Below are 10370 nucleotides of genomic sequence, written 5' to 3' on the forward strand. Positions count from 1 at the left end.
CAAGCACACAAAATCAGAAGGAGTGTGAAGTACAGGTGAGAGACTGTCACCAATCCCTCCACCATCGGCCGGCCTCATTTGCCGCTGCCCCTACAGCACTCACACAGACGGAGAAACACATTAAATCTTCATACAATAAAAACACAAATAGACATTGCAGCTCTGTTAGTTTCTTTTCCTCCTTGGTAGGAAATAAATTAATTGGGACAAAAGCAGAAATAAACCCTACCCAGAAGAATTAACTTTATACAAAAAAAGAACAAATAAGAAAAACCTACATAGAAACTACACAACCAAGTCACACAAAACAAACTAAATTCAACAAAACCTAAGCAAAACAAAACAGCAGTGGCAATCCCCATACACTACTCACAGCGTCCGCAAAGTTTTTCATACAAGCTGGCACCACGCTGAACCAGGACAGCAGACTCACACACGCCGTCACCGTCAGAGACGAAGGGAGAAGCCCGCACCACGCTGGACCAGGACAGCAGGCTGGACCAGGACAGCAGGCTGGACCAGGACAGCAGGCTGGACCAGGACAGCAGGCTGGACCAGGACAGCAGGCCCACACACGCCGACACCGTCAGAGATGAGGGGAGAAGCCGGCACCACGCTGGACCAGGACAGCAGACACACACGCCGACACCGTCAGAGATGAGGGGAGAAGCCGACACCAAACTGGACCAGGGACCGCAGACTCACACACGTCGACACCGTCAGAGATGAGGGGAGAAGCCGGCACCACGCTGGACCAGGACAGCAGACACACACGCCGACACCGTCAGAGATGAGGGGAGAAGCCGGCACCAAACTGGACAGGGACCGCAGACTCACACACGTCGACACCGTCAGAGATGAGGGGAGAAGCCGGCACCAAACTGGACAGGGACCGCAGACTCACACACGTCGACACCGTCAGAGATGAGGGGAGAAGCCGGCACCACGCTGGACAAGGACCGCAGACGCACGCTGACACAGTCACGGACCAAGGAGGAAAAGAGAGGGAGAGCATCGACATGCCACAGCTTATGTATGATGCACAGCTGGTCAATTAAGACCCGGAAGTAAAGTATGGCTATGGGCGAGGGACATTTTACCCAACGGCTGCCATCTACCTGCTACATTCTACCCCAGGTTTTTTTTTATTGGCGACCCGACAATTAAGACCAAGGTCTAAAAATGGCTATAGCAGAACTAGCACCGACTACCTGGGAACTTGCAACCCCATTAGCCCTACCCCCCATTGACACTGGCAGATTGTGAGGATTTGAGTGTGTACCAGCCGTTTCACGAGCTGTACGCCTTACCACCGGAGGGCCAGAGACTGGGCAGGAACTGGTACTGGGAGAAGCCACAGGTTGGGCTGCTCCTGGTAACTGTTGGCCAACATCAGGTGGAGTCTGCCTTCTGGCTTGCTGAGGATTACTTGACTCAGGGAGATGTCTGACCACCATCCACCGGGGGCACTCCTCTGTGTCCGAGTTAGTCGCTGGAGTATTTGGCCTAACTACAAGGGCAGGAGGGGATCCAGGGCCAAGCACGGGTTTGAGCTGGGAACGGTGAACATGACGTGCCTCTGTTGGTCTGCATTTTGGGGCAACAGCATATACTACACCTCCTGGCTCAGGAGCTTTCACCACCTGGAAGACTTCAGGGGCCCAGGCATCCTGGATTTTATTCCGCCCTCGGGAATGATTGCGGAGGTAGACATGTTGTCCAACCGGTAACACCTTGTCTTCGGCCTGTCTGTCTGCTCTCTCCTTTCGTTGAGCAGCAGCCTGCCTCATCCGTTCCCGGGCATTTCCCACTGCCACCTGCAGGCGCCGCTGATGCTCCCGAACCCAGTCACACACGTCCCCTGCGGTGGGCTCTTCCACACGACCTAAGAGAAAATCTATTGGCAGCTGGGGCTCCCGACCAAACATCAACAAAAAGGGAGACTGGCCTGTAGTTTGGTGAGGTGTGGTATTGTAGCTAAACAGTACCTGTGGGAGACATGTTGGCCATCTATGTTTCTGCTCAACTGACAGTGTGCGAAGGAGGTCATGAAGTGTTCTGTTGAACCGCTCACATTGGCCATTTCCTTGAGGGTGATATGGGGTGGTCCTGGACTTCGTGATATTATACAGATGACACAACTGGTGAATTATTTTGCTCTCAAAACTGCGGCCTTGATCAGAGTGCAGCCGAGTCGGGACACCATATTTATAGAACCACTCTTTGGTCAGGATCTCTGCCACCGTTGAGGCCCGCTGATCTCTAGTGGGAAAAACCTGCGTAAACTTGGAGAAAACATCAGTCAGCACCAACACTTGCTCCCTCCCGTCTTGAGCAGGCTCCAAGTATGAAAAGTCAATAGCCAAAATCTCATTTGGTCTAGAGGCCAGCAAATGGCCCATGGGAGCCCGAACCCGTGGTTGTGTATTTTTAGCAACACTGCATCTCTCACATTTCTGGCACCAGACTTTAATCATGTCCCCCATACCTGGCCAGTAACACCTCTGTCGGATCAGCTCTGTAGTGCGCTCGACACCCTGGTGGCCGTGGTGAGTGTGCAGTTGCTGGAATACTTCTTCCCTCAGGCTCTCTGGAAGCAAAAGCTGGTAGATACACTCCCCACCATCAGGTCGTTGGAAAACTCTGTACAGGAGTCCATTACTTGAAGTGAGTCGGTCCCACTGCCGTAGCAACCCCAGTGCTGCAGGATGGAGTCTCTGCCTTTCTGCTCTGCCTGGCATTCGCTGTTGGTGGAAGAAAGGGAGGACGGCACTTATAGTTGGATCAGCTCCTTGCAGTGCTTTCAGGTCATCAGTTGAACGTTCTGGGACAGCAGAGATGGCATGTTGGACAGGTACATCAATTTCCACAACACATTTGTGGACCATCTCTGGCACCGGAGTCCCAGGGCGCGCTAGACTGGCTACTGTGTCATCCCCCGGTGGATGCTGCCTCGACAAAGCGTCTGCATTCTGGTTGCTCCGCCCAGAACGGTATCGCACAGTGTAGTCAAAGACTGCCAGTTCTGCCACCCAGCGTTGTTCAGTAGCGCCCAATTTAGCTGTGGTCAGATGGCTGAGGGGATTGTTGTCTGTCCAGACCACACACTTATGCCCCAGCAAATACTCACGAAACTTTTGAGTCATTGCCCACTTCATGCCTAAGAACTCAAGCTTCATAGAGCTGTAATTCTTCTCAGCAGGGTGGAGGCTCCGGCTGGCGTAAGCAATGGGTCGGACCTGGCCATCCTGCTCCTGGGAAAGGACTGCCCCCAGACCTTCATGGCTGGCATCCACCTCTAAAATAAAAGGCAGTTTGAAGTTAGCATAGGCAAGCACGGGTGATGACACCAACCTTTCTTTGAGCTCTCTGAAACTGTCTTCACATCGGGAGGTCCAGGCATCCATCAGAGCAATCCCCTTTCCTCGACGGTTCTTCTTCCCAACCAGTTCAGCGACCACCTTGTGGAGAGGAGCAGCCAGCTTGGCGAAACCCTGGACAAAACGTCTGTAGTAACTGGCAAACCCAAGAAAAGACCTAAGGTCTGCAACAGTTTCTGGGGTGGCCCAGTCAGCCACCGCAGCAATCTTCCTGGGGTCTGTGGAGACACCTGAGGCAGCAACTACATGCCCCAAATACTGCACCTGCTGCCGGAGGAAGTTGCATTTCTCGAGCTTGACCTTTAATCCTTCCTTCTGGAACCGCCCAAGAACCAAATCCAGGCGACTGAGGTGTTCATCTACTGAGGAGGAAAAGACAATGACATCATCCAGATAGAGCAACAGGGACTGGCAGTGTTGGTCTCCGAACATTCGCTCCATCAGTCGTTGAAACGTGCTGGGTGCATTACACAGACCAAATGGCATCCTCTGAAACTCAAAAAGGCCAAAAGGGGTGCAAAAGGCAGTCTTCACTTTATCCTGCTCAGTGACTGGAACCTGATGGTAGCCACTAGCCAAATCTATAGTGGAGAACCACTGTGCTCCTGAAAGGGCGTCCAGTGACTCTTCAATCCGTGGGAGGGGGAAGGCATCTTTTCGTGTTTTGCCATTCAACAGTCTGTAGTCTACACACAATCTCAAGGTGCCATCCTTTTTCCTCACCAGGACAATGGGGGAGGCATAGGGGCTACAACTTTCCCTTATGACCTGACTATCCAACAACTGACGTATGTGGGCCCTAACTTCATCATAGTCAGAGGGGGGAATACGCCTGTACCTCTGCCTAATGGGAACACTGTCAAGCAGGGGGATGTCATGCGTCACCAGATTAGTGCAACCAAGGTCCAGGTCAGAAGCTGCAAACACAGTCTCATGTTCAAGAAGCATGGACCTAACCTTTCCCTGATCGGCCTCCGAAAGTGTCGATAAATCTATTGACTCAATGTGCTGTCTAACTGAGCTGGCTTGGGCTTCTTGGGCTGAAACCATAGCTATGACCCCACCCACATTTTGCTTTACAGTGGAGACTCCCTCTGGCAAGCTAATGACCTGAGCCTGACTCAAAAGCCCTATGGGGTGGCGGGGGTATAACAGGACATCTACCTCTCCTACATTTACTACTGGCACATACACTGTGCCATTAGTGATGGTGACCATGGCTGGAGAGATGAGCACACACTCAGGGAGGGACTGACTGTCATCCAAGGGCTCAATCAAGGCAGCACCTGAGGACTCACTAAAATGAGAAGCACACGTAGCAGTCACCCACTTAACCGTACCCCCTGGTATAGTCACGGGACGCCTACCTCTCACCCGCACCAACCCTTTCGTGACTCGAGCTGCGTGAGCCTGGGTCTGGTGGCAGTGCTGTAGAGCCTGCTGCCATGATGGGGGAGCCTGCTGCACAAGCGGGAGATCAAAAAGTTCAGAGCCATGTTGACTAAACAACTGGTGGTAGCACTCCCTTATCACATTCATGCCCAAAACACCAGGAAAGTTTGAGGGTGGTGCTTGGCCTGGGGGATCTTTGACGACTAGAATACCTCGCTGTGGTACAACCTTACCAAGCACAGTAACATCCAGCTCCACATAGCCTACATAGGGAATTTCAAGGCCGTTAGCAGCACGCAATTGAAGCCAGCAGCATGACTTTGGAGCATTTTGAAAATGCTGCGTGAAGAAACTTTCAAAAATGGTCGTAACCATAGACCCTGTGTCTAGAAGGAGGCTAGTAGGTACACCTCCAAGGCTAACTCTTACCCTGGGGCAGGGGGCTACTAGATTAAGGGCCATAGTCTTAGTATCTAACTTTTGTGCATCTGAGCCTGCATCCTCCCCTCCTGATGGTTGGCTCTTCACATCAGGGGGGAGAAGTTTCCCACATCCTGAGCCACTGAGGTTGCTGAGGTGGGATGTGGGGGCCTGGGCTGCTGGGCTACTTGGGAAACAACACGTTGGCTATGGCACTCTCGAGCATAGTGACCTGGTTTACGACAACGCCTACATATAACAGAGTCTAGATGTTTGTGATTAACAGGATGTCTGGAAGATGCTTGTAATGCCATAAGGCCCTGGGTCAACTGGTTAAGCTGCTCTTGTTGCTTTTGTAGCATCTGTTTCAACTCCATCATCTCCAAATTACTTGAACTAGGTGGTCTGCTCTCAGACACCTGCATGGAGCTAAAAGAGGGGACTGAAAAACTCCTACCCCGAGGCTCATCAGGTCTGCCCTCCCGCTCCCAGCGTATGGCCTCTGCTCTTACATCTAAGAGGGTGTAATCTGGGTGCTGACGCACGACTCGCTTTAATTCCCGTCGAAGATCAGTGTCAAACACATGCTCTACAAACTGGTCTCTAAGCAGAGTGGGGGAGACACGCATTCCTCTAGGGGCACAACGGTCAACTTTCTCAACAAGGCAACACAAGGCATGGGAAAACTCTTGGAGTGACTCTCCATCTAGCTGCCTTCTTGAAAAGAAACTCTGCTGCAGAGACACATAAGATTTAGGGCAGCCATACAGATCTTGGAGGATAGCAAAGATTCGCTCTGGGTCCTCCCTCTCTGCCTTAGGCCGGTATCTAATTTCATCTTTAGCCTCACCCTCTAGATGGTCATATATGAAATAAGCTTGATCAATTGGTCTTAACTGTCTCGCCCTTAAGGTCGCCCTCATCTCCTCATTCCAGTCCTCTACTGGGATACCAGACGTTCCCCTAAAGGTAGGACATTTTCGCTCCCTAGGTATATAAAACAACCGTTCAATAGGGAGGGGGTTATTGGAAACAGAGTTTTGTGAATCAGTGGGACGACCTGGGTCGGAGTCCGAAGGGAGAGAGTCGGCTGCTAATTGCTCCTGCAATAGCTGCTCCTTTTCAGCCCGCAGCTGCTGGACGAGGTCCCTCAGTTCCTGCAGCTCAGTGGCCATGGCCAGGATAAAAAAGAGTCAGGGTACACAGTCACTTTGAGCACTCAAACTTGATTGGGAAGACCCACAGGGAGGCAGCAACAGGCAGGTCCCTCGATGTGCACACTGCTGTTTTGCTTTGAACTAAAAAAAAAATATATATATATATATAATAAATCAAAAACTAAGTTGGTGTAACTCAAGAGGCAGAAGAGAGAGGGAAAGTAAACAAAAACCAAAAAAAAAACAAAACACAAAACCCTTGTCTCAAAATCCACCAAAACAGTCACTGTATCCTGCCAACAACGCCAGAATGTGACCGGACCGTGGCAAGGCCCGCGATTTCACCATCTACTTAAAAATCTTATCAGCACTGTAAATACTTCAATCACCCAATTAAGCCACAGATTCTTTTACTGATACAGATCGACAAAAATGATGGACCGAGGCAAGGGTGTTTCCCACCAAGATTTACAATTTTATTTACAGAGCTGCCCACATCAATATTAAGAGACAATTTATTAGAGCTAGCGGTTAAAAGAAATGACTAGGAGTGTACTGAGGATGGGCGGCCGAGGCCGCAGACAGCAGGGGGACAATTTACACTGGGACAGAGTACTCACCCCACTCCAGTGTCCTACACACATGCACACAGCAAAACCAAACAAGAAAAAGGGATCAACTATAAATCGTGAGGGACGTGCAAATCAAGCACACAAAATCAGAAGGAGTGTGAAGTACAGGTGAGAGACTGTCACCAATCCCTCCACCATCGGCCGGCCTCATTTGCCGCTGCCCCTACAGCACTCACACAGACGGAGAAACACATTAAATCTTCATACAATAAAAACACAAATAGACATTGCAGCTCTGTTAGTTTCTTTTCCTCCTTGGTAGGAAATAAATTAATTGGGACAAAAGCAGAAATAAACCCTACCCAGAAGAATTAACTTTATACAAAAAAAGAACAAATAAGAAAAACCTACATAGAAACTACACAACCAAGTCACACAAAACAAACTAAATTCAACAAAACCTAAGCAAAACAAAACAGCAGTGGCAATCCCCATACACTACTCACAGCGTCCGCAAAGTTTTTCATACAAGCTGGCACCACGCTGAACCAGGACAGCAGACTCACACACGCCGTCACCGTCAGAGACGAAGGGAGAAGCCCGCACCACGCTGGACCAGGACAGCAGGCTGGACCAGGACAGCAGGCTGGACCAGGACAGCAGGCTGGACCAGGACAGCAGGCCCACACACGCCGACACCGTCAGAGATGAGGGGAGAAGCCGGCACCACGCTGGACCAGGACAGCAGACACACACGCCGACACCGTCAGAGATGAGGGGAGAAGCCGACACCAAACTGGACCAGGGACCGCAGACTCACACACGTCGACACCGTCAGAGATGAGGGGAGAAGCCGGCACCACGCTGGACCAGGACAGCAGACACACACGCCGACACCGTCAGAGATGAGGGGAGAAGCCGGCACCAAACTGGACAGGGACCGCAGACTCACACACGTCGACACCGTCAGAGATGAGGGGAGAAGCCGGCACCAAACTGGACAGGGACCGCAGACTCACACACGTCGACACCGTCAGAGATGAGGGGAGAAGCCGGCACCACGCTGGACAAGGACCGCAGACGCACGCTGACACAGTCACGGACCAAGGAGGAAAAGAGAGGGAGAGCATCGACATGCCACAGCTTATGTATGATGCACAGCTGGTCAATTAAGACCCGGAAGTAAAGTATGGCTATGGGCGAGGGACATTTTACCCAACGGCTGCCATCTACCTGCTACATTGTTCTTTGTATATAACATGTCTAGATAAAATGGACATTTTGTTGAGAGAGAGAGAGGAGAGAGAGAGAGAGAGCGATCAGTTAACATCAGGACGGAGCACAGTACACCACCATGAGTCCATGTCATTGTGAAGCGCTCCAGATCATGCATTACTCTTTAATAATTAAAATCAATCAAAATCCTCGCTTTTATCATCCTGCTCAGCAACAGAACAATGTCAGAGTCCACACTGTCCTCCACCCTTCCTCTTCCTACTCATGTACACAGCCATCTTTGATTGACCCAGAATAAAGTTCATCATTGGGTATTTATCCTTTTGAGTCTTTTTATATCGAGAGCCAAGAATGAAGGTTCTGAGAGAAAAAACCTCTCCTGCCTTCCTGAACAAACAATCCAACATGGAGGAGAGAGGAATAAGACAAGGACACTCTGAAAAACTGTGAAATACAGTTTCCACTGCCGTATAAAAAGGACAGGTGTTCGGGATAGCAGAGTTCAGGACGGATATAAAAGCATTTACAGCTAAAATCCCATGCAGGAGTCTCCACTGAAGGTCCGCCACCCTCTTGGAGAGAGGAGGTGTGTAGAGACTCCTCCATTCAGGCTGGACCTCCTCGCTCAAGGCCAGGTGAGCTCTCCATGGTAGCTGCAGCTTCTGTCTGTTCAGACACTTCACCATCAGAGCTGACAGTGCCTTGCCCTTGGCCTTCTTCAGGCTCACCCCACACTGTTGTTTTGAACTGGGGGAAAATGATGAGGCAGGGGAACCGGTCATCAGAACAGGGGGCATTTAGACCACAGCTGTACTCTCCCAGAAGGTGATGCTCCTGTCCCGTCAGACAAGCTTTCCAGTGACTCAGCAGTCGGCGGACAATCCTCTGCTATCTCCAACCCAGACCAGCTGCTAAACCTGCTGTCTCCTGTAGATCAGGCCCAGTGTATTCATGGACCCAAGAGTAGTAATCCCTGCTGTTCTGAGGGCCTCCACGACTGCTGCTCCTCCCCAGGAAGGGGTGCTCAGGAGGCCTCCATGACCCAGTGGTTCCTGCAGCAGCCAAAACAGAGATTGAGGCCAAACCCTCTGTCTCCACAGCGGTTTCCACACGTTAAGAAGTCCACGGTAAAACACAGGAAGGGAGAAAAAGTTCACAGTCTTAAAATCCATTAAAAACACAGACTCTTGTAATCCTAGACCTCTGACGTTCTGCAGGATTAGCTGAGCCAGAGGTCTCCACACCAGGCCTTGTTGTCCGCACAGCAGCCTCTGAATAAACTGCAGCCGGAAAGCTGCACACCTGCTGGCCAGGTGCACCAGCCCCTGTCCTCCCTCTTCTTTAGGGAGAAACAGCACTGCCTGTGGAAGCCAGTGGAGTCTGTCCCAAAAAAAGTCCACTATAATAGCCTGGACCCATGAGAGCAGATTAGAGGGGGTGTCCACAACCACCAGCCTGTGCCATAAAGAGGAGGACACTAGGTTATTAATAACAAGGGTCCTACCTCTAAAAGACATACAGGGCAACAGCCACCTCCACCTCTTCAGTCTGCCCTCAATGGACTCCAAAACTCCCTCCCAGTTTTTCTTTAGCCACAGTTCATCACCTTAAAAAAACCCAAAGGTTCTTCAACCCCCCTGCCTTCCAACTCAACCCTCCAGGTAAAACCAGCCCATTCAGAGAATCTTTCTTGGTTGCAAAATCCTCACTCTTGTTACAGTTGACCTTGGATGAAGACAGTTTATTAAAAAGCTCTACATTTCCCTCTAAAACCTTTATGTCCGCCTGTGTATTTAAAACCACCATGACATCATCAGCATAGGCCTACATTTTTTACAGCTGCAGGACACCTCAGAAAACACACACCTGACAGTTCCTTTCTTAGCTTATGCAGTAGGGGCTCAATGGCTAGAGAGTACAGCATGCCTGACAGTGAGCATCCCTGCCACACTCCTCTTTGGACAGCAGAAGGCGCAGCCAGACCACCATTAATTTTCAGTACACTTGTAACGACACGGTACAAAACCTGGATCCTAGCAATAAAACCTGGGCTGAACCTAAACGCAGCGAGCGTCTTCCACAGGTACTGGTGTTCAACCCGGTCAAAAGCCTTTTCCTGATCTATGGAAATAAGACCAGTCCCTATGCCCAAAGAGCTAGACACGTCCAAACATGCCGAATTAAAGTGATGTTATCACTAATTAAGCTGTCAG

This window comes from Sparus aurata, chromosome 18 (assembly GCF_900880675.1).
Source record: "Sparus aurata chromosome 18, fSpaAur1.1, whole genome shotgun sequence".
NCBI classification, from domain to species: domain Eukaryota; kingdom Metazoa; phylum Chordata; class Actinopteri; order Spariformes; family Sparidae; genus Sparus; species Sparus aurata.